Source organism: Monodelphis domestica, chromosome 1 (genome assembly GCF_027887165.1).
Source record: "Monodelphis domestica isolate mMonDom1 chromosome 1, mMonDom1.pri, whole genome shotgun sequence".
Classification (NCBI taxonomy): Eukaryota; Metazoa; Chordata; class Mammalia; order Didelphimorphia; family Didelphidae; genus Monodelphis; species Monodelphis domestica.
The window spans coordinates 222,123,926-222,149,334 of NC_077227.1; the positions used below are offsets into that span (position 1 = coordinate 222,123,926).

The 25,409-nt window shown below is 34.9% G+C and overlaps 1 long non-coding RNA gene across 2 annotated transcripts in view; it reads right to left on the reverse strand.

Moving 5' to 3' along the window:
- LOC130456292 (uncharacterized) overlaps window positions 1-25,409 on the reverse strand; it is a 167,192-nt gene that overhangs the window by 116,332 nt on the left and 25,451 nt on the right. For both annotated transcript variants that reach the window (XR_008914919.1, XR_008914918.1), the window contains exon 3: window positions 2,285-2,366. This is a non-coding gene — a long non-coding RNA (uncharacterized LOC130456292). The remainder of the gene's footprint in view (window positions 1-2,284; window positions 2,367-25,409) is intronic.

The window sequence follows — 25,409 nt, forward strand, 5'->3', positions numbered from 1 at the left end:
GTCCCCCTAGTCCCCTCCCTTGTTATGCTTCCCTTTCTGGCCCCACCCTTTTTTCCCTTCCCCTCCTCCCTTATTCCCTTGGTTTTTGTACTCCCTCCTCCCCTGCCCTTAGTTTTCTCTTCTCCCTTACCCTTTTGGCTAAGATAGAATTCAAGATCCCAATTGAACTAGATGCTCTTCCCTCTCAGAGTTGATTTTGTTGAGAGGAAGGTTTAAATAATACCAATTGGCATTCTTTTCTTCTCTTTCTTATAAGATAATTCTTCCCCTCCCTTCCCTGTGTATATCTTTATGTGACAAAGATTATTTATTTAATTTATTTCTATTTCTTCAAATATATCTTAGTATCATCATTGATCCCCCTTCCCTTTTTCTTTCTTTTTCTTTTTTTTTTACTCCAAATCATGTTAATGCCCCGATCTTTCTCTATGAGTGATTCTTTTGATTGCTCTATTAATGCATACCATTTTTGAAAGTTACAGATCACATTTTCCCCATATGTTAGTATATATAATTTGATCTAATTATAGCCCTTATAGAAGAGAGCTTGAATAAAAGGAAAAAAACACTTTTCTTCTTTTCCCTTTCTTTCATATTTACCTTTTCATGTTTCTCTTGCTCTTTGGGTTTGGATGTCAAACTTACCACTGAGTTCTGCTTTTTTTTTTTTGTAAATAATTGGAAATCTTCTATTTTGTTGAATGTCCATACTTTCCCCTGGAAGTATATAGTCAGTTTTGATGGGTAGCTGATTCTTGGTTGAAGACCCAGTTCTCTTTCCTTTCTGAATATCATGTTCCAGGCTTTGCAGTCTCTTAGCATGTCCGCTGCTAGTTCTTGTGTAACCCTTATTGGGGCTCCTCTGTATCTGAAGTTTCCTTTCTTAGCTTCTTTTAAGATTTTTCTCCTTAGCTTGGAAGCTCTTGAATTTGGTGATTACATTCGTGGGGGGATGTCTTTTGGAGATTTAGTATAGAGGGTGTTCTATGAACCCTTTCTATTTCTATTTTTTCCCTTGCTTGAGAACATCAGGGCAATTTTCTTCAATGATTTCTTGTAGTATGGCATCGAGGTTTTTGTTTATCTCTGTTTTTTAGGTAGCCCAATGAATCTCAAGTTGTCTCTCCTTCCTCTGTTTTCCTGGACTGTTACCTTGTCAGTAAGATATTTTATGTTTTCTCCTAATTCATTAATTTTTTTGACTTTGCTTTATTAATTCTTGCTGTTTTGCAGGATCAATGTCTTCTAGTTGCTTAATTCAGGACTTTTAATTTATTTAATTTATTTATAATAATTTATAAATATAATATTATATATTATAAAATATAATAATTTATAATAATTAATTTAAGGACTGATTTTGCTTTTCAGTTTGGTCTGCCCTTCTGTTTGAGGATTCCAGCTGTTTCTCCAATTGGGAGTTCTTGTCTGTCAGGCTGCTGACCTCTTTCTCAATTTTTTCCCATTTTTCTTGCCAGAAGGTTTCCATCTTTTGGATAAGCTCCATTTTAAGTTCTTCCAGAGCTTGTGGATAATTTCCATTTTGGGGGTCATTTTTTTATTTTGTTTGAATTTCATCCTCTTTTTCCTCTGAAGCCTGGGTTTTCCCTCCATAAAGATTTTCAATAGTCACTTTTTCCCCTTTTTCTTTGAGGGTTGATCTTGGGCAGTGTGAGCCATCCATTTGATGGTTTTCCCTTTCCTTTTTAGTCAGAGGTCTGGGTGAGATGGGTGGGTTTTCTGTGTATTTAAGTGGTGGTACTTTTTCCTCTGACTGGTTCTTTCCAGCCTCTGCAGTTTGTTAGCAAGCCCTCCTCCATGGTCTGTGGTCTCTTCTCTCCCAAGAGCAAGAGTCTCCTTTAATACCGTTCTAAGGTGTAGTTCCCTGATAGCCCTTGTCAGTTCCCAAGGACCCTGGCATGCCACCCCTCACTACAGCGAGGAGCGGAGCTTTTGCCTCAGGCATTTTATACAGTTTCTAGAGTCTCCACAGTGTTAGCAGTTTGCAATAGCCCTTGTGGTCTGCGCATTCTCCAGTGTGCAGGGGTCTCCGGTGAAACTGCTCTGAGAGAGGTAGTTCCCTGAAAATCCTTGTTAGATCCCAAGGGCCCTGGTGTGCCCCCCCCCCCAAACAGAGACATTCCTCACTCACTCTCTGTCTCCTGTGAGCATGCTGGCCCCTACTCTGGTTCCATAGGTGGGGTGGGGGAGGGAAGCTCAGCTCACGTTTATGTGCAACCTTTTCCTCCTTCTTATAGTGTGGAAATGTTCAAGCCCCACGTACCTTCATTGCTGTGGCATACTGGAGAGTCCCTCTTCCAAGCTTGATTTTTATGGTCTTTTGAGGTAGTCTATTTCATTCGGTGCTAGGGGAGAGGAAGTGATTCGTGTTTAGATTGCAGTCATGTTTACCTGGAAGTCATGAGATTCTATTTTAATAAAAATACAAGATTTAAAATTTTTGTTCAAGAAAGATCTTCAAGGAAAGAAGCTTGCTAACTCCTAAATCCAGAGAATGAACTGTTGCAGAAAGATGCCTGAAATCCCACACTACATCAAGAAGATTCAGAATGAACTTTTGGGTGTGGTTGACTGAACTGAAGGTTGATTGAACATTTAATTTGAATGTATACTCTTATGCCAAAAAGGGGACTGCCCCCTAATTGTTTTTGTCAATGTGCCAAGCAAAATATTGGTTTTGCTTTCTCTCTTCTATTCCCCTCTTCTCTCTAACAATTGTAGTTTCCTCTTAGAAGGGAAAATGTTGTATGTACTGGCCTAGCAGACTAGGTAGCTGGAAAGAAGCATGAGACAATCTCACTAAGGTCCTTCTTCTTCATCTTCTTGGTTGCATGCGCAGTGTGGGCCAGGTGCCTCTAACATGATTATATTAATAAAGGTAGATAAAACTTTTTGACAAAAAAGAACACTTATTGCTAGTAAAAACACTTTTATATGTAGAAATGGAATTTTCCTTACCTAAATAAAACCATTAGCAAACATTATTTGTAATGGAAATAAATTAAAAGTCTTCCCTATAAGATCAGGAGTAAAACAACAATATTCACTATCAACAATTTTATTTAATGTCATACTAAAAATGTTAGCAATAACAATGAAAGAAAAAGAAATTAAAGGCAATATAATGGGCAAAAAAGATAAAACACTCTTTTTTTCAGATGTTATGGTGATGCACATATACAAACAATCCTAGAGATTCAACTAAAAATTAATTGAAACTATCAAAAATTTTAGCAAAGTAGCATTATATAAAATAAACCCACATAAAGCATCAGCATTTCTATATATAACTACCAATATCCTGTAAGATGAGAGTGTAAGAGATAACACATTCAAATTAACCATAAAAGGAATAAAATATCTAGAAATATATCTTCTAAAACAAATCCAGAAACTATATGAATATAATTAAAAAGCACTTTTATACAAATAAAGTCATATTTAAATATTAATTGTTTATGGATGGACAGGCCCAATATAATTCAAGTGACAATTCTATCTAGATTAATTTATTGATTCAATGATATACCAATTAAATTACCAAAAATTTTTATTCAACTAGAAAAAAATAATAAAATTCATTTAGAAAACAAAAAGTAATAATGTCAAAGGAAATAATGAAAAAAGTTAAAGTAAGGAGGTCTAACAGAACCAGATTTCAACCTATATTATGAATTACCAAAAGCATCTGATAATGACTAAGAGACAGAATAGTATCTCAATAGAACAGAATAGAGATACAATAAAAAGTTGTAAAATTTATAGTAACAGTCTTTGACAAAGGTAAAGTTCCAAGTTTTTAGAAAAAGAATTCACTATTTAGTAAAAATTATTGGCAAAACTAAAAAACAGTTTGACAAAAACTAGATCTAGACCAGTATCTTACACCATTTGTCAAAATAAGATCTAAATGAATATGATCTAGGCATAAAAGGAGATAATAAAAACAACTTAGAAGAATTGGGAACATATTACCTACCAGATTTATGGACAGGAAAAGAAATTATGAATAAACCAGAGATAGAAATAATTATGAAATGTAAAATAGCTAATTTTGAATGTATTAAATTTAAGAGGCTTTGTACAATAAAACTAATGTAGCCAAGATTAGAAGGAAAGTAATTAAGTTGGTAAAAATTTTTAAAAATAATTTCTCAGATAGATATCATATATCTAACATATTTAAGAGGTCTATCTCAAAAATATAAGAATATAATAACTAAATGTTGAAAAGATATGAAAGACAGCTTTTGGATGAAGAAACCAAAGCTATAGATAGGTATATGAAAAATGCTCTAAATCGTTATTGATTAGAGAAATATAAATCAACAATTCTTGGATATTGTTCCACACCTATTAGATTGGATAAAATGATAAAAGAATGAAATGACTAGTGTTTCAGGGGATGTTAAAAATAAAGCCAATAATACATTGTTAGTGGAATTAGAAAATGATCTAAATATTTTGGAGTTATATTCAAAGAGTTATAAAACTATCTATACTTTTTGACCCTTTAATGACACTATTAGGTCTATTTCCTGAAGTCATCAAGGAAAAAGGGGAAAAAACCCTAAGTTTTGAAATATTTATAGCAGCTTTTCTTATGGTGGCAAAGCATAAGAAACTGAAGGGATGTGCACCAATTTGGGAATGGTCAAAAAAATTGTGTTTTATGATTATAACGGAATACTATTTTGTCATAAGAAATGCAAAAATAGGTTATTACAAAATAAAAAACCTGGAAAGACTCATATGAAGTGATGCAAATGAAGGGAGCAGAACCAGGAGAATTTTATACATAGTAACAACAATAATATGTGATGATCATCTGTGAATGTAATAACTATTATCAGCAAGGCAATAATCCAGGATAATTCCAAGGAATTCATGATAAAAAAGGATATCCTCCACCATAGAAAGAACAGAGTCCAAATGAAGACTGAACATGCCATTCTTCACTTAATTTCCTACATGAATCTTTCTCTGTTATAAATAATATGTATCTTGTTTCACAACATGATGAATGGGGGAATATGTATTATATAATAATATATGTACAAGTTATATCTTATTGCCTGCCTTCTTTGGATGTGAGGGCAAGGGAGAAAAGAATGAGACATATATTTTTGGACATAGTTAATGTGAAAATTTGTTTCTCTTGGATAAGCATATTTATTATAATCTATTACATATAACAAAAATGCATATAATTGTTGTTTCATATAGCATGTTATAATTAAAATGATAACTTAAAAAAAGTAAATACTTCAAAGTAAAAAGATTATGAGAAGAATTACCTCATGAAACAGAATAAAATAGAAAGGTTCATAAAGCCTTGGTTAGAGACCTGACTAAGCAATCATTCTAAATCACTAGTAGATAAAACTGAAAGTAAAATGAATTTTTAAAAACTAAAAGATATTTAAGATTTTTATGACAATTCTTTCATCATAAAGGGAAAGTCCTACTAAATATTTTACTTTAAGATAATATCCCCAAACTGCTATGCAAAGAATTGAAAAGACCTGAAATAAGCAAAGATCCTGAAAAGAGCTTGACTAGACCAAATATACAGAAGAGAAGCATATCAAAGGAGCCATTATAATGAAAGTACTGGAAGATTAATTTACAGGCAAATAAATTCTTTCCAAAGACACCATCATTAACAACAACAATCTTGGAGCTTCTTATTACCAATCCCACCCCCAAAAAGTGATAGAAGATCAAAGTCTACTTTCACAACAATATAAAATTACATGCATTTTCCTGACTGCTTTTCAAAGCAGGAGTAATCTTTCTAAAATACCACTTTTAATACAAAGTTATTCTATTCAAAAATGTATAATTGCTCCTCATTGACAACTGCATCAAAAATCTAGTCTTTTACCTACCATTTCCAACATGATACAGTGTCTTCGCTCAATGCCTGCCATATAGCAGGTGCTTAATAAATACTTGGTGATTTGACTACCATAATTTAGCTCACTGCACTACCCTGTATTGCAACCCCTATTTCTTTTTTTTTCTTTCTTTTTTTAAATATTATTTTATTTGGTCGTTTTCATACATTATTCACTGGAAACAAAGATCGTTTTCTTTTCCTCCCCTCCCCTTTCCCCCCCCCCCCCCTGCCTTTCCCTCTCCCATAGCCGACGCATGATTCCACTGGTTATCACATGTGTTCTTGACTCGAACCCATTTCCCTGTTGTTGGAGTTTGCATTATAGTGTTCATTTAGAGTCTCTCCTCAGTCTTATCTCCTCCAACCCTGTAGTCAAGCAGTTGCTTTTCAGCGGTGTTTTTACTCCCACAGTTTATCTTCTGCTTGTGGGTAGTATTTTTTTTAAGATCCCTGCAGATTGTTCAGGGAAATTGCATTGATACTAATGGAGAAGTCCATCACCTTCGATTGTACCACAATGTATCAGTCTCTGTGTATAATGTTTTCCTGGTTCTGCTCCTCTCGCTCTGCATCACTTCCTGGAGGTTGTTCCAGTCTCCATGGAATTCCTCCACTTTATTATTCCTTTTAGCACAATAGTATTCCATCACCAACATATACCACAATTTGTTCAGCCATTCCCCAATTGATGGGCATCCCCTCGTTTTCCAGTTTTGGGCCACCACAAAGAGTGCAGCTATGAATATTTTTGTACAAGTCTTTTTGTCCATTATCTCTTTGGGGTACAGACCCAGCAGTGCTATGGCTGGATCAAAGGGCAGACAGTCTTTTATCGCCCTTTGGACATAGTTCCAAATTGCCCTCCAGAATGGTTGGATCAATTCACAACTCCACCAGCAATGAATTAATGTCCCCACTTTGCCACATCCCCTCCAGCATTCATTACTTTGCATAGCTGTCATGTTAGCCAATCTGCTAGCAACCCCTATTTCTTAATATGAAACTGACATTGTCATAAACTGATCTCCACCTTTCTCCTTGCTCTTCCATGTTTTATTCATCCTTTAGGATAAGTTTTACTTCCTTTGTGCATCCTTTCTTAATGATGCCAACAATCTTCTCTTGCTCCTTTTGCCTTGTTCCTTACTAGTTATTCTGAGCATTTTTCACTTTAACATGTACTATCTTGTTCTTTAATTTTCAGAGCTTTGCGATTTAGCACTTTATTACTTCAATACACAACTTTTTGAATATCTTATTCACTGTTCTATTTTTACTATGCTTGTCTCCCCAACTAATTATAAATGAGATTTATGTAGTTTGTTGTCTACTTCAACTCATTCAATCCTTCAATACAACAGATAATGTTAACCCCATTTCACAGACAGGGAAACTAAGGCTGGAAAGATTGTTCAGTTTAAACATATTCACATAGCTATGAATACTAGGAAATAGAATTTGAACACAGATCTCAATGACCTTCAAGGCATATATATATATATATATATACATATATAAAATATATATGTATGTGTATACCCTACAATAGCATACTGACAATAGATTATAGGTGTTTAGTTGTATATATACACATATAATATGAATGTGTTCATGTCTGCAGAATGTGTGCATATATGTGTGTATATATAAATATATAGCTTTTAAAGCTTAAAGTGCATTTTGTCTCTAGGCACACAGGCATGTGTGCATGTTCATGTGTATTTGTGTTTGTTTATGTGCATCTCTGAGGTGGTTAGCAGAACAGCATGTTAAATACATTCTTGTAGTTTGATTTCAGGATGCTCTTTGCTTTTTTAATCTATAGCTTTGGTTTGTTCAGGGTCTTTCTGAATTACTCTCTGGTCTCAAGTCATACATATACAATCTGTATACTTGAAAATTAAGGAAATGCCTGCATTTTATTAATATTTGATTTCTCAAGATTTCTCAAGATCCATGAGGATCTGTTGAATGTTCTGAGGATGCAGGATAAACCTGAGGTGCTTATCTGAATCTGAAACCAAACTCCCAAAATACTGATGTTTGCCAATCCAAAACAACACAACATCTATAATGGTACACTGGGGAAAATTATGATGATTGAGTAGTCTCTATAAAGCTCTCAGATAAGGTTGTAATGCCATCTGTCTTTGAGTTGTTAAGGAAAATTTTTGATTCATTTACCAAGCCCAAAAGGCATATCTGCTCACTCATTCATAACTGAAAATATTATATAAGAGTAACTTTCAACCCTCTAGTTGCTAATTAGACTCCTGCTATTAAAGCCTCAGATTTTTGCCATGGTGTTCAAACTTGGTTATGGTATGGGCAAGGTAGCATGTACAAGTAATCTTTCTTTATACAGGGTGTCCTGGAAGTCTTAGTGCTGTTTTAAGCTATATGAGCTTCAAATTAACCATTATGCTTTAGCTTAAAACTGCATTAAAAAACTAAACTAAAAACTATATTAAAGCTTAGAATTAAACACTAAGCTTTAATTGCACAAAATTACCCTGGGACTTTTTGGATCTCCTGTGTTTTGTTCTTTTGAAAGAATAAGATGGAGGATGTCCTGCTTCTCTTAATTGGTGGAGAATATATCTGTCATTATTGATATATTTGTCATTGGAGATTGTTTTTTGGCAGCCTTCAGTTTCAGGATGTGACCTGGCATGTAATAGCTGCTTTAAAAATTATTTGCCAAATGATTGCTCAGACAATTACCATGAAGTCTTTTCTGTTTAAAAATGTCTGCTGGTGGCAATATTTTGATTACCATTATTTGGAACTGATTTTGTAACTGTTATAAGAGAGACAAACTGTTCATCATTCCTTCAACAAATATTTATTTTTTTGGGAACTTACAATAAGCAAGATAATGGACTAGATGGTATGGTTGTCCTGGCAACAAATATTTATCAAGTAAATGTGCCAGGCATTGTGCTAAACACTGGGGTTACAAAGAAAGGCAAAAAAAAAAACCTGCCTCCCAAAAGCTCACATTCAAATGGGACACAAAGGAGTAAAAGACAGACATAGTTCCTTCTAGGATTTTACCATCTGATTGCATGTATAAAACATGCCTACAAATAACTAAAATGCAAGAAAATAATCATCTGTCCTCTGAAAGGCACAGATAAGGGTTCTCTGAAAGTTCATTGGAAGGAGAGATCATTTCTAGCTGAGATAACTAGGGAAGGCTTTATAAATAATTTTGGATTTGAAGCAGGCTTTGAAGAATGCGTAGGACCTCAATAAGACTGGATAAGAAAGTTGATTTGAGAAAAGTTAACAGCATGAACAAAAGCCCCCAGACTCATTTAAGCCATGTTTGGGAGTCAGCAAGTGAACCAGTTGAGCTAAACAAGATAGTGTCTTTAAGGAAGTATGGGATAACTAAATTGAAAATAGAGATTCTTGAAATAGCCAGTTTGTTAATTTTTTAAAGGAACATGGATATGGAATACTTTCAAAACAGGATTTTGTCTCTTTAAAATAACTTTTTTTTTTTGCCAAATACATGTACTTTATGAAAAAGTTTAAAATAGGAGAGGTATAAAACAGTAGTTTGGGCAGTATTTCCATGAACAATCTGGGCACACCAATGAGTTTGACAGAGATTTTAGTTCCGTATATATATATAGGTGTCCAAACTCCAAGGTAAGATACTCAGGTAGGTTCAGAGTATTCAGCTGGCCTCTCATTTTGATCAGAATTTTTACCCTAGTGAAAAAAAAATGCTTTATTTGAGTAGTTATCAAACCAGAATTCAGGAAGCCTGTGTTTTAGACCACTAGCTTCCTTCAAACCTCATGGCTGCTGTGGATATTTTTTGAAATGAAAATGTTGGGTTAACCAGAGCAGATAGTTGGTAACCTTCTATGGCTCTCTGGAAAGAAGAAAGGACAAGAAAAATATGTTTTTGTCGGAAGTTTGGCAAATATGGCAACATGAAAGTTTCCAATCAAGTCGAGCTTTTTAAGAATAACTTTAGAGATGAAGAAAAACAATGTTAACTGAATCAGAAGATCAAAAATCCCAAAGAGAAATACCATTGAAATAATTCCCATATTCACCAAAAAAATAAAAGCTAAAATAAGAAACTAGACTGGAGTCAGTAGTTAGGGAGTTTCTTGATCCGCCCTCTGTAGCTATGGAGGTTGAAGAATACAGAGAACAAGATCCTTGACTAGGAGTCATCAAGCTTAAGTTCCTCCCCTCTAGTGAGAGTGCCTCCAGCATGGTAAAATTCAAACACTACTGGCATTCCTTCTCAGATATCGCACTTTGGAAAGGAAAAATGAAGCAAGTCTTAGACTTTCTGCCACTCAGGTGGAACAAACAGCAGTTGGAATGTTAGAGAAAAGATATTGACAAGACTGACAGTTGGTGGGGGAAGGGAAACTTGGAGAGTGACAGTTGGTCTCCGGAGGGTCTTTCCTGGCCCTGGGACTGGAAGTAGCACTCTCTCCCTGCCTCAGGATAGAAGTACCTCCATTCCTGATTTTCCCAACTGTGTGCTCTATCTAGATTCCTGTGATCATGTGATCGAACAAAACAATTTAAGGGGAGCCATTTGAACTGTAAGGCCGATATTTAGGGATGTCAGCCCGAAGAGATAGGCCCAAAAAGTTCTGAAGGTCAGAATATTTTCTTTCTCTTGCTTCTTACTGCTAAAGACTTTGAACTTAAGAAAGCTAGCACAGATTAGGATAGATAAGAATAAAAGAAACCCACCACCAGCCTGCAAGGCCTGGTCTCAGTTCAAAAATTGAGAGAGACTCAAACCCAATCTAGGGAAATCCTGATTCATTCTTCCCCGATATCTTCCCAATCCAAACTCATTATTGAATTCATCTTGAGTTAAATAACCCACAGTCAGATGAGAGGACTATCATTTCAGGGACATAGAAGGAGCTGAACCTAAGGACAGGCATTCAAACATAAATGGCTCTTATTGGACCCCTGCTGGGGACCTTGGTCCGGGGAGAGGCTTGTCTCTCAGAGGGGTCCATGCTTACCTGCTCTAGGGATCTTCAACATCAATCAACAGAGAAGACATCCCCTCTGACTATCATAGGTGGCCCATTTCTCAGGAACCCCAATTTTCAAAGAAAGCCTTTCAAAAGAGGTATCTCTCCTTTTACCTCACCAGCAGCCATATTCCTTCTCTTCCTTCAACTCCTCCATTCCCTGTTACAAACCTTCCTTACCTTCTGTCCTTCTTCAATTCCCTACAATCCCTATAACTATTACACCACCTAAGACTTTGGGAGAGGGGTGGGGTGGAGCCAAGATGACAGAGAAACTATATAGACCCAGCTGCTTTCTACCATATTACCTCAAAGCAAATTCTAAAGCATCATAACCCACAAAAAATGACTTGAAATAATTTCCCAGCTCAAAACAACTTGGAAGGCCTACACAAAAGGCCTATCACATCAGCATAAGAGTAGACACAAATCACCCTGGCAAGGCAGGTCCCAGAAAAGCAATATGCCTTAGGAATGACTGACACAGCATGAAAGCCTTTTGAAAGTCTCAGACACAGATCATAAATGGGACTGGACAACTGCTCAGAAGTATTTCAGGGGTCCCTTTGATGACTCTGGGTGCAAGACATTGTCCATATGCAGATCAAGATCATAGTCCTTGGTCATGGTCTTAGCTCTTGAGGCCAAGGGGATCATAAGACCCTAGTTATAGTTCAAAGGCAGAAAAGAGTAATTGTGGTTACTCACAAACCATAGCACAGGTCAGAAGATTATTAAACATAATGCTTCCAACATCACACTGCCTTTGAAGAACTGAAAACTTGTAGAACACCAGAACTAGCTCTGAAACTAACACAAAGAACCTAAATCTTGGAAACAGTACTCCCTTCACAAAAGGAACAGAACATCTATCTGTAACAGTTTATATTAAAAGAAAAGAAAAAAAAAGTTGGAAAATAGGCAAACAACCAAAAAGAAACTCAACATAGAACATTATTTTGGTGACAGAGAAGACCAAAGCACAAACTCAGAAGAATACAACAAAGTCCACACTGATGAATCCAAAGCCTCCAAGAAAAATATTAATTTGTCTTAAGCCCCAAATATAATTAATAGAGGAACTCAAAAAGGAACTTAAAATTCAGATCAGAGGGATAGAAGAAAACTTAGGAAAAGAAATAAAAATGGTACAGGAAAATTATTAAAAAGAGTCAACAACTTAGTAAAGGAGGCAAAATTTTTTGAAGAAATTAATATCTTAAAAAACAAAATAGATCAATTGTTAAAAGAGGCCCAAAAATCCATTGAAGAGAAGAAATGTTTAAAAGTAAGATTTGGCCAAGTAGAAAAAGTCATACAAAAAAGCACTAAAGAGAACTACTTAAAAGGCAGAACTAGCCATATGGAAAAAAGAAGTGGTGAATCTATCTGCCCAGACAAACACAGGAACTATATGAACACAACTAGAAAACACTCTCCACACAATTAAAACTAAATTTAAACAATTGGAAAAACATCAGTTGCTCATGGGTAGGATAAGCTAACATAATAAAAATGACAATTCTACCCAAATTAATTTACTTATTTAGTGCCATACCCATTGAACTACCAAAAACGTTTTTTATTAAAATTTTTTACTGAATTAGAAAAAAAAACATAACAAAGTTCATTTGGATGAACAAAAGATCAAGGATATCCAGGGAAATCATGAAAAAAATTGTGAAGGAAGGAGGCCTTGCAGTCCCAGATCTCAAACTATACTATAAAGCAGTGGTCATCAAAATAATTTGGTACTGGCTAAGAGACAGAAAAGAGGATCAGTGGATTAGTCTTGGGTTAAGAGACCTCAGCAAAACAGTCTATAATAAGCCCAAAGATCCAAGCTTTTGGGACCAAAATCCACTATTTGATAAATATAGCTGGGAAAATTAGAAGACAGTATGGGAGAGATTAGGTTTGCATCAACATCTCACACCCTACACAGAGATAAACTCAGAATGGGTGAATGACTTGAATATAAAGAAGGAGATTATAAGAAAATTAGGTATACACAGAATAGTATGCTTGTGAGATCTTTGGGAAAGGAAAGACTTTAAAACCAAGCAAGAGCTAGAAAAAATCACAAAATGTAAAATCAATAATTTTGATTACATCAAATTAAAGTTTTTGTACAAATAAAACTAATGCATCCAAAATTAGAAGTGAAGCAACAAATTGGAAAACAATATAACAAAAACCTCTGACAAAGGTCTAATTACTCAAATTTATAAAGAGCTAAACCAATTGTACAAAAAATCAAGCCATTCTCCAAATGATAAATGGTGAAGTGACATGAATAGGCAATTCTCACTTAAAGAAATCAAAAGTATTAATGAGCACACGTAAAAGTGTTCTAAATCTCTGATAATCAGAGAAATGCAAATCAAAACAACTCTGAGGTTGTAGCAAATTTGCTAACGTGACAGCTATGGAAAGTAATCAATGCTGGAGGGGATATGGCAAAGTTGGGAAGTTAATTCATTGCTGGTGGAGTTGTGAATTGATACAACCATTCTGGATTGCAATTAGGAACTATGCCCAAAGGGCGATAAAATACTGACTGCCCTTTGGTCCAGCCATAGCACTGCTGGGTTTGTACCCCAAAGAGATAATAAGGAAAAAGACATATATGAGAATATTCATTGCTGCACTCTTTGTGGTGACAAAAAAATTGGAAAATGTGGGAATGCCTTTCACCTGGGGAATGGCTGAACAAGTTGTGGTATATGTTGGTGATGGAATACTATTGTGCTAAAATGAATAATAAAGTGGAGGCATTCCATGGAGACTGGAACAACCTCCAGGAAGTGATGCAGAGTGAGAGGAACAGAACCAGGAAAACATTGTACACAGAGACTAATACACTGTGGTACAATCGAATGTAATGAACTTCTCCATTAGTGGCAATGAAATGACCCTGAACAACTTGGAGGAACCTACGAGGAAAACCACTATCCACATCCAGAGGAAACACAGTGGGAGTAAAAACACCAAAGAAAAACAACTGCTTGAATACATGGATCGAAGGGATATGGTTGTGGATGTAGATTAATGAACATTCTAGTGTAAACAACAACATGGAAATAGGTTCTGATCAAGGACACAAGCAAAGTAATATCCAATGAAATTGCATGTTGGTTGTGGGAAGAGCCGGTGGAGGGCAGGGAGGGAAATAATGTGATTATTGTAACCAAGGAATAATGTTCTAAATTGACTAAATAAATTAATTCAAATGGAAAAAAAATAAAAAGAACTATGAGGAAAAAAAAGAGGCATGAAAGAGGTTTTCCAATGGAGGGGTAGATGGGAGAGGTGTGAAGGGGAGCATGTGAACCTTATTCTCGTTGGATTTAACTCAAAGATGAACATAAATTTCAATTGGGGAAAGTAAGAAAAGAAGATAAAAGAAGGGGTGTTGGACTAATAGAAAAAAGGCAAATTTGGGGATGTGGTGGTCAGAAACTAAATAAGAGTAAATAGGAAGGAAATCACATAGTAATCATAAAGGTCCAAAAATTTTATGATAAATCTCTCTAATAAAGGCCTCATTTCTCAATAAATAAATGAGTTGAATATATAAGAATACAAGTCATTCCCCATTTGATAAATGGTCAATGCATATTAAAAGGCAGTTTTCTGATAAAATAATTAAAACTCAATAGTATGCAAAAATGTTCTAAATTGTCATTAGAGAATTAAAATAACCCTTAGTTACCACCCCATTCATCTCAGATTGCCTATTATGATATGAAAGAAAAATGACAGAACTTGGAGATGATGTGAGATCATTGAAGCATGAATGGACTTTTGGGGGGGGGTTGTGAAGTGATTCAGCCATTCTGGAGAGCAATTAGTACCTATGCACCTAGGGCTATAAAACAGTACATATCTTTTGACCCAGTAATAACATTATGAGGTTTGAATCCCAGAGAGCCAAAAAAAAAAAAAAAGGGAAGAAACTATATGTGCAAAAATATTTAACAAAATTTGGGGGGGGGTATTGGGGCAAAGAATTGGAAAGTGAGAGGATATCCATTAATTGGGGAATAGCTGAGTAAATTATAGTATATAATTACAATGGAATATCATTGTGCTCTAAGAAATGATGAAGAAGAAGATCTCAGAAAATCGGATAGACATACAAACTGAAGCAGGGTGAACCAGAAGAATATTGTGAACAGTGATAGGAATACTGTATAATGAAAAACTATGAATTACTTAGCTATTCTCGGTAATACAATGATCCAAAAATCAATCCCAAAAGACTCATAATAAAAATGCCATCTGCTTCCAGAGATGTGGTCTGAATCCAGACCAAAACAATTTTTTTCACTTTCTTTTTAATTATTTTTTGTTCAAGCTTCCTTCCACTAAAGTAATAATATGGGGAAATGTTTTACATGATTGCATTGTAAAATCTATATCAGATTGTTTACCATCTCAGTGTAGCAGGAGAGGGACAGAGAGAATTTTAGACAAAAAATTCTTTTTAAAATGTTGGAAAGTGCTTTTGTGTGTGTGTGTGTGTGTGTGTGTGTGTGTGTGTGTGTGTGTGTGTGTGTGTGTAAAATAAAATAAGTATTTGGGAAGGAAAATACACAGAGGCTAGGAGATAAGTTTCAACTACTCTCATCAAATGTAAGATTTCCAGTTCAGGGCTACTAAAGGTGAATGTGCTAACAACCAAGCTTGCTAGTAATTCTTAGCTGAGGACCCAGAGATAGATGTGACTTCTTTTGGGCCACCATTCCAACTCTGAGTCTTATATCAAAGAATTCTATGACAGTTAAGTACAGCAGTTGGAAAGCCAAAATAATTTGAAAAAAATAGCAAGGTAGAGGATGTTGACAAGCCATATCCAAAGGCAAGATTAAAATACTACTTAAATTACAAAATTAAATTCTCGAAGAAGAAGAAAAAATCCTTAACAATTACAAGTTGGATCTTAGAAAAACAGGAGAGGACCTGTCTCTAAAAGTAAATTAAAAAAATTTAATAACAAGTAAGAGTAAAATTAGCCCCTCTGAAGAATGCATTGAAAAGAGAATAAATTGCTTTAAAAAGAATATACAAACCCTAGCACAAATAGTTGGCAATCAAAAAAACAGGAAAGAAATTAAAAGGATGGAAAGAAATTAAAAGGAAGGAAAAATTACTTGACCTGAAAAAAATGTGAGGGGGAAAAAATTGCCTGGAACTACTAGGAAAAGTGAAAATTAAAAAAAGAAAATCAATTAATGATTCAATTTTCAATTATACCACTAGGAAAATACATATAGAATAAACCTATTAAATATCACAAGTAATCAAAGAAAATAAATTCTAAAAATCAAAAAGATAAAATTGAAAAAAGTCATCTATTGAATTGGTGAATAAAACTAAGCTATTTTTTAAATCGCTGGTTAATTTTGTTGGGAGAGAGAGAACAAAATTATCAGCATTAAAAATTAAAATATGAAAAATGGGAGCTCACAAAACATAAAGAAACAAAATATATAGTTAGAAAGTAATTTATCTTGTTATGTGAAAACAAGAAATAAAAAAATTAAATAGCTTAATCTGAGACATTTCTTGAACAAGGATAAAATAACACATAAAAAATCTGAACATCTAGTCTTTTAAATTATTTCTATGAAATGTTTTAAGTCCATTTCACTCTAATTTTGCATTATAAATTGCAAAAATAGACATAAAAGGCCCTTTATCAATGTCCTGTTGATGACACAATATGGTCATAATAGGATGAAGGAAATACAGTTTACTGAAAGAAAACAAAAACTATAGACTAATAGCAATAATTAATACAGCAAAAATGAATAAAATATTGCAATAAGAATATATGATAATGAACTGTGAATTACTTAACACTTATCAACAAGGCAAGAATCTAAGACAACTCCAAGAGACTCATAATAAAAAAAGAAGAGGTAGAGTCTGAATGCAGATTGAAACATACCATTCTTCAATTTATTTGCTCCATGAATTATTCTCCAGTGAAGGCAATATGTGTCCTGTTTCACAACATGGGAAATACGTATTATGTCATAAAAATGTACAACTTATATCTTATTATATCCCTTCTTTCAAAGGGTGGAGGACAGAAGAGGAAGGGAGAAAATGGATTGCTGAAAGTCAGAAAATTAATATTAAAATTGTATTGAAATAAAACCTGGAAGAAATAAAAGACAATTTTTAAAATTATCAAAGAGTTTAATATAGAAAATATTTTTTACTTATATAGCATTGGATTTTTGTCAGGTATTCAATAAAGTATAAAAATATAAAAATAAACTTTCTTTGATATGATAATGGGTATTTATCTAAAATCAAACCTAGAATCATTTTTAATGGAAAACCATTAAAAGCTTTTCCAATGGCATAAAAGTTAAAATAACCTTGTGTATTGTCACCTTTATTATATGATATAATTCCATAAATGTTAAATGGATAAAATGGAACAAAAAGAAACTTAGAGGGAAAATAGGTGAGAAGAAAAAAAAAACTATATTTGTAGACATTATGGTGATTTGCTTAGAGAATTGTAGTAATTCAATTAAAAATTGAAAATGTATTAAGCAATAAATAATTAGGATAAAAACAAACTGATAAAAGGTAAACATCTTAATACTTATTACTGATACAACCTATCAGGAGAAAACAGAAAAAGAAATTCCATCCTAAAGAGCTACAAAATGTATAAAATGTTTGATAATTCCCAATATAGTTTCAAGATAATTAAGGATTTTTTTAAATATTAGAGGCAAACATTTTGCAGAAATAAAGGAAATAAAAAATTAAAAAGTGATTAATTTTAATAATTGAGTCATATGAATGAATTAAGTATATTAAACACTTTTATAAAATTTTAGTTTTAGTTTCATAGCAACTAGACTACCAGTACTGCACACAAATTCTAAAAAACATGAAATTTTAAAAATTAATATAAAGGCTTAGTGCCAATGCAATCAAAGTACAAATAAGTTGTTCTACAGAATTAAATCAAATAATAAAATTGATAAGGAAAAGGAAAAGGAAAGAATTTCATAGGGAATAGGAAAAATTATAAAGAAGAGAAAATAATAAATTATTATAGAAATTATTTTTATGAGTTTAAAAACAAACAAAAAAAGTATCCAAGCAGCAATCAGGAAACATAATTTAAACAACTGAATGTAATAATCTAGTGTGTGATAAGCCCAACAACACAAACTGCAATAAGATCAACTCCCTGGAAATATAAGTGATCAAAGTATATGGACAGGAAATTTTCCAAAGAAACGAATGCTATAAACAACAATATGAACAATGTTCCAGATCAGCATTAATAGTATTAGACAATTTAAAACTCCATTTCCTGAAATTCATGCAAGAAAATTTCAACAATGTTAAAACACAAAAAAGGGCAATGTTGGAGGAACTGTAGGAATTGAGACACATTAATGCTCTATTGACCAAGGTATGAATTGGCCCAGATTGTGTACCTAGCAATTTGGAATTATACAAAAAAAGGTAATTAAACATTATATACTCTTTCACTCAGCAGTAACAAACTACTTAGTCATATGTCTGGTAGAAAGTCAAGAGCAGAAAAAAAATTTCTCACATATGCCAAAATATTCAAAGCAGAATTATGTTTGGAAGCAAAGAACTGGAAACAAAGTGGAAGTTCATTGATTAGGGAATGATAAATAAAGCGTGACATATAAATACACAAGAATGTTATTGTATTGTCAGAAAAAAATAATGAAGTATCCAGAGAAATTTGGAAAGAAATATAAAATTCAGTGAGGGACGAGGAAGGAAATAAGCAGAATCAGAATAACTGGATGATATCCTCAAAAAATGAAAAGAAAATAGCATGGAAACATTTCTGAAATCTAATGAATGAAATAACCTGATCTAACCAATCATATGACTTCAAAACACTGATGAGGAAGCATCATCCCTCACACCTCTCACAAGAGAACAGGTACTCTAGAAGTGCAAAATGAAACATGTTTTCAGATGTGGCTAATATGTTGATTAAATCAAGTGATGATTCTGTTGGAGGTTAGATGTGATCATTGTTTGTCATGGTTGTTTGCCTTTCAGTATCCAAGAGGACCAATGGCATGACTGAGTGATGTCTTGACTTGTACAGAACTGGACTTAAGTGAGGCAGGGTTACACTGTCTTCAGTCTCACTCTCTTCCAAAGTCACTGAAGTCCAGTAGCAAGACAAAAGTCAGGATGACTGATGGTGGCTTGGGATGAAATAGATGAACTTGGCCTTGTCAGTGTCTCCTTAAACTCTAAGCTTTCCACAGTGCCTTGAGCTGCCTTCAAGACTGTTGGAACAAATTGTTCTCTTTGGCCCATTCCACCAGGGGAATTCTTCCCATGCTTGGGGTAGACATCTCACTAACTCATTGATGGGTTTGCAGCCCATTGGTTACCTTCAACCTGATTTAAACCATCTGCCAAGAAGATTTATTGGGGTGTGGAACCATAAATGAGAGTTGAGTGCCAGGGAGACCCCAAAAGTCAATAAGCAGCCCTGGAAAGGACGCTAGTCCTCCCAGAACATCTATACACCCATACACCAATAAGGTGTAAGAGTGAATCTTGTAAATACATAAATAAAGCTTTTGTAAGCTGATTGCCCTCACAGTCTTGCATATGAATTCTCTAATACTGTGATTTCCTGAAGCACCTATGGGGTTACAAGGGGGAAGGGAAAGGAATACAAGAAGTAACCATTTATGAAGCCCTTACTATGTGCCAGGCACTATCTTAATTAATTTTTATAAATATTATCTCATTTAATCTTCACAGCAACCTTGTGAGATAGGTGATATTATTATTCTCACTTTACATAGTTGAGGAAATTGAGGCAGAGATTAAATGACTTGCCCAGGGTCATATAACTATAGAGTGTCTAAAGACAATTTTGAACTCCAAAGTCCCAACTCTGGACCCAGTATGCTGCCAGTTGTCTCTACAAGTTACCAGGAAGAGAGGACCAGGGTATTCAAGATCTAGATACAACTGCCCATGTTTCACCAAAATGTATCTTTCTCATTCTAAATTCAGAATATATGAATGATTGGTTGCTCTCTCAATTTTACTTTTGGAGAGCACAAAATTAAACAGCATTGCCTAAACAAATAAAGCATTAGGCCTTGAGTCAAGATGGTCTGGATTCAAATTCAGCCTCAGACATTTAGTATCTGTATGACTTAGTAGAACCCAGCCTCTCGAATCTTAATGTGCCATGTGTAAACTAAAATAGCACCTACCTCACCCATTGCTTTAGTGAGAATCAAATGAGACATATTTATAGTATTTTTCACACTTTAAAATACTCTAAAAATAAGACCTATTATTACTATGTTGAATTTGGAATAAGAAGACCTGAGTTCATATCCTTATCTTGACTGTTTATTACTTCCTCTGTGACTCTGGGCAAGATACTAGATCTTTCTGATACTCAGTTCCTTATTTGTATATTCAAGGCTTTGTATTTATTGAATTTTAGCTATAAATCTATTTATGATCCATTCCTAAAGGAACCCAAAATTACCTCCATGCATGATCCAGCTCCTATACTCCCAGTGTGCAGCAGTTAAGGCTCACAGTCAATTACTGATCTCTGTTCCCAACTGACATGGGATTTAGAACTGGAAGTGACCCCAGAGGTCATCTCATTCAAACCCCTTATTTTATAGATGAGGAAAATTGAGAATCATAGAGAGATTAAGAGATTAAGATTAAGCCCATATACTTGGACATCACAGCAATATTTTAGAATTTCATTTAGTTTAACCTGTTATGCACTTTGAAATGGCCAATCACTATATTCAGTGAATTTTGTCAGGCCACAGACCACTATTCAAAGTTCTCCACATTCTCCACATTCTCCCTTCAGTACCTACTTCTGCTAAAGAAGCGTTTTATTCTTCTAGAGATTGAAGTAGGACTGTTTAGCTAGGGAGGAGGCCTCTCATTTATGCCTCTCTCCAGCTGAGCCAGCAAGAGATGAGAAAAGTCTATCTCAGCTGGAAATGGTCTCTTGCCTGTCCTATATTAACCTCCCTCCTGCTTTATGTCGACTATGATTTGCATGTGCAAAGTGGTGTCAATTCTGTTAGCCCACTAGGGTAACATTTATTAAATTGTCCTCTCCTTCATATGGGAAAATGATTCTATTGACCCACTGTAAATAAATGTCCCTTGATTTTCTTCCTCCCTCCCTCCTTCCCTTCCTTCCCTTCCTTCCTTCCTTCCTTCCTTCCTTCCTTCCTTCCTTCCTTCCTTCCTTCCTTCCTTCCTTCCTTCCTTCCTTCCTTCCTTCCTTCCTTCCTTCCTTCCTTCCTTCCTTCCTTCCTTCCTTCCTTCCTTCCTTCTCCTTCCTTCCTTCCTTCCTTCCTTCCTTCCTTCCTTCCTATCTTTTTCTTTCTCTCTTCAGCACTTTCTTCCTCTCTTTCTTTCTTTCTTACTTGCTTGCTTGCTTGCTTGCTTTCTTCCTCAACCAATAGAGACTGAAGACAGCATAGTGTAATGAGAGGATCATTAGGTTCATGGTCAAGAAACAAGAGTTCCTGACTCAGGTCTACATCTATTGCAGTGTGACCTTAGGGTGGTTCATTTAATCTCTTTTGGATCTTAATTTAAGATGGTCCATTCTAATTCTGAAATATTATTATTCCCACATCATTGTTTATGGCATTGCTACTAATTATCACATGATTTTGGGAAAGTCATTTTGATATCTCCAGGCCTTAGTTTTTGGAAGATTAGACTAAATGTCCTCTGGGACCTTTTGCTGGGAAGCTAGGTGGCACACATTGGAGAGAATTCTGGGCCTGGAGTCAAAAAGACTCATCTCCCTGAGTTCAGATCTGGTCTCACATACTTACTAGCAATATGACCCTGGGAAAGTCACTTAACCTTGTTTGTCTGAGTTTCTTCATATGTAAAATGAGCTAGAAAAGGAAAGCCACTCCAGTATCTTTGCCAAGAAAACTCCAAATAGGGTCCCAAAAGGTTCAATGCAACCAAACAACTATTTTTAGTTTCTTTTATTTATTTTAGTTTATTTCATTTAGTTATTATTTTTAGTTTTAGAAAGGGTGTTTACAGATATAAATCCTAATTCCTCTCATCCTCTCTAGCTTATGGTAATGGCACATATCTGTATAGTTTTGGATGTCTGTAATTTATGACCATGGAACACAGTAAGAATGTCTCATCTCCCCAAAAATGTAACCCATAAATATAAATATCGCCTTATTAAAATATTGTTATAACCTAGTGATCCCTGGCTAGGACGTCTCCACTTATGTCTTAAAAATTATCTCCCAAAACTCAAGGGATGCTAATTCTCATTTTCATAAAGCATTATATGTATCCTCAACAAAAATCAAGAAATTCTTTCCTAAGCCAAAATTATAGGAATGTTCATTGTATGGTTGTTTTCATTTATTAAACCATATAGTTAGTACTTCAGAACCTTAAAAATATTTAATCAATCTCCATAATTTTACAGATAAGGAAACTGAGACCCAGAGAGGTTAAATAACTTGCCCAAGGTCAAGAGCAAAGCTGTATAGTGAGTAGCCGAAGAACCCAAGTTTTCTGACTTAAAGTCCAGTATGCTTTCTATTAGGCCACACTGCAATTAGAATGGAAGCAATTCCCTTAATCCCAATTTTTACTCTTTAATAGTCTAAGTTAAAGCCAAAAGATGGCTTACTCACTTGGTAAGATCTGGAGAATGATTTGTGAAAAGATTAGGTGTCTTTGGGAAGAAAAGTATTTTGTTATAATACCCAAGAGCTCTGGATGACTACTAGTATACTTCCTACTTGCTCTAGAAATGCTTGGAAAGCAATGGAGCAATGATGACTGCACAGCTGGGTGTTTTGTACACAAAGCCAACAACAAAACAAAAGGGTCAATCATAAAGTGATGGCAATTAGAAGGGAGAACACCTCTTAGGTGTAAAGTACATTCCTTGAAGCTGCCTATAGGATTGTCCCCCAGAGTCTAGTATCTATGACTTAAATTGCATAAAAAATAAGAGAGACAATGGAAAAACACATCACTGGGGAAAGGAGGTTGAGTTGGTGAAATAAAGAAAACATTCTCTGATTAAATGCAGCAATACTATGCATCAACAGCATCATTAGCTGTTGGGCTTCGGGATTTTTTAATAAGGAATCAAAGACCAAAATGAGAATAATTTAGAATCTATTATTCAGCAGGCAAGAAGGAGTAATGATAATCATACAAAATGAGCTCAAAATTAGGGATTAAGAAAAGGTATTTAAAAGCATATGAGAATAAAATATACAAATTTAAACCACTGCAAGCTAATACCTCAGCCCCGTGCCTCTATACTAAATAGGGATGCAAAAATGCCAAATCTAGCCCAGGAAAATTGCATTTCTCTGAAAAATAAAGCCTTTTGGTTCCTTCTGAGCTTACATTCCATTACCTTAGAAATGACTAATTATTTAACATGTTTGTGCTAAACCTGGGCAGCTTGCCAATTCTGTAGTTGTTTTTCCATTTTGTTTTGTTTTTTTCCCCTCTGGAGAGGCATAGCACAGGAGAAGTACGTGTTTGATAGGACTTTTCCTAATCCACACTTGGGTGGCCAGGAAACACCTATAAACCTAAGTCATCTGTCTCTTTATATGAAGATGGGCACATAGGCATCCATGGGGAAGTCCCTCTAGTGTGACAACCCCAAATACCACTTAAAAGAGTAAGCCTTCTTAAGGATCTGTGACAAATGAATGGAGCTATAGTGCTTTGTTTTCTAGCAGTATAGAGAAAACAAATCATTTCAGAAATCCTGGATCTCAGTATTGCTCTTTCTCAAAGGAGGAGCCCACTCCTAATGGGGAGATAATTCTCAAACTTCAGAACAATGGCAGCCTCAAGGTGACTCACTCCCCCACCTGAACTCAGAGCAATTTCTCCCTCCACTGCTCCTGCTAGACATTAGCTGTTGCCATCCTCCTCAGAGTGACATTAATAGTCTTGAAGGCAGTATGCTGGGTTTGTTTCTTCCCCCTATCCCCTCCCCTGAAGCTCATTAACTTGTGTCTACCTTCCAGCAGTATTGGCAGCATTCATTAAATTCAATGTTCAAAGTTCTTGAAACTCTACAAATTAAGGGTAGAGAGAATGTTAAAAATAATAAAATTACTGGACCAAGAGTAATGTAATGATTCACATACTAAGGTGGTAGCCCGAAATATAGAGAAATTCTTCATTTTTGTCATTATCGCCATCATTAATAAAGATTTTTGAGCATCTATCTTGTTCTGACTGCTGTTCTAGACACTGTACTGAACCTGATGAAAATGACATGCCCTGTGACCTCCACAAACTTATATTCCCATCATATTAAATGTAGACTAACCTAGCATACACAGGTCAGGGAATAGGGAAGACTAATGCATAAAGAAACGATCTGATTCTCCCCCTTGTCCTCAGGGGAATGTCCCCTGTGTGCCAGGAAAATAAAGGAAGGAAAATATTCAAAGTCCAGATTAAAATCAGCAAATCAATCAATAATTATTTTTAAACTTCTGCTATATGAACTAAATTTACAAATTCAAAAGTGAGGCCTGTACACCCAAGGTAATGAATCTTACAAAGATATTAAACATGTTTACAGATAAGTAAATACAGTATTCAAACAAAATAAGTACACAGTGATTTGGAGATAGGGCCCTTAACAAATGGAGGGCCTGAGAAAGCCCTCTTCAAAGTGGTAACAGTCACACTTAGACTTGAAAAGAATTTGAAGATGAAGAGGTAGAGGGACAGAATTTAGGGGCAAGGGTGGGAGGTGAGGGGGTGAGGGAGGAAGAGGCTATCCAAAATCACAGAAGTAGAAGCTGGAATGTCATATACAGGAAACCAAAATAGGCTAGTCTGACTGGAGCACAAAGTGTTTCAGTAGAAGAAATGTGTAATTATCTAGAAAAATAGTGTGGAGGGATTTAAGTGCCACAGAGAGGAACTTATATTCTGTCCTAGAATCAGTAGAGATCTATTGATCCTCCTAGAGAAGTGGAGCAAACTTGTGCTTTAGAAACGATGATTTGACAGCTATGTGAAGCCTAAATGGAAGTGGAGGTACTGAATGCACGAAGACCCAGATATTCTAAATGATAAATGATGAGAACCTGAAGTAGAGTTGTTATGGTGTGAGTAGAAAGGAGACAGATACAAGAGATGTATATAAGATAGAATGCTGGAGATTTGGCAAATGATTGAAAATAGGGGCTGAGAGCAAAAAAAGTTGAAAAGTTGAGGACACCATGATTACAAATCTGGATTATAGGAAGAATGGCATTAACTTCAACAGACAAATTAAACCTAATGTTCCATTTAACTAAGAAATATTAGGTTGGACTTGGAGATGTTAGAGGAAGACTTAAGTTCTTCATTGA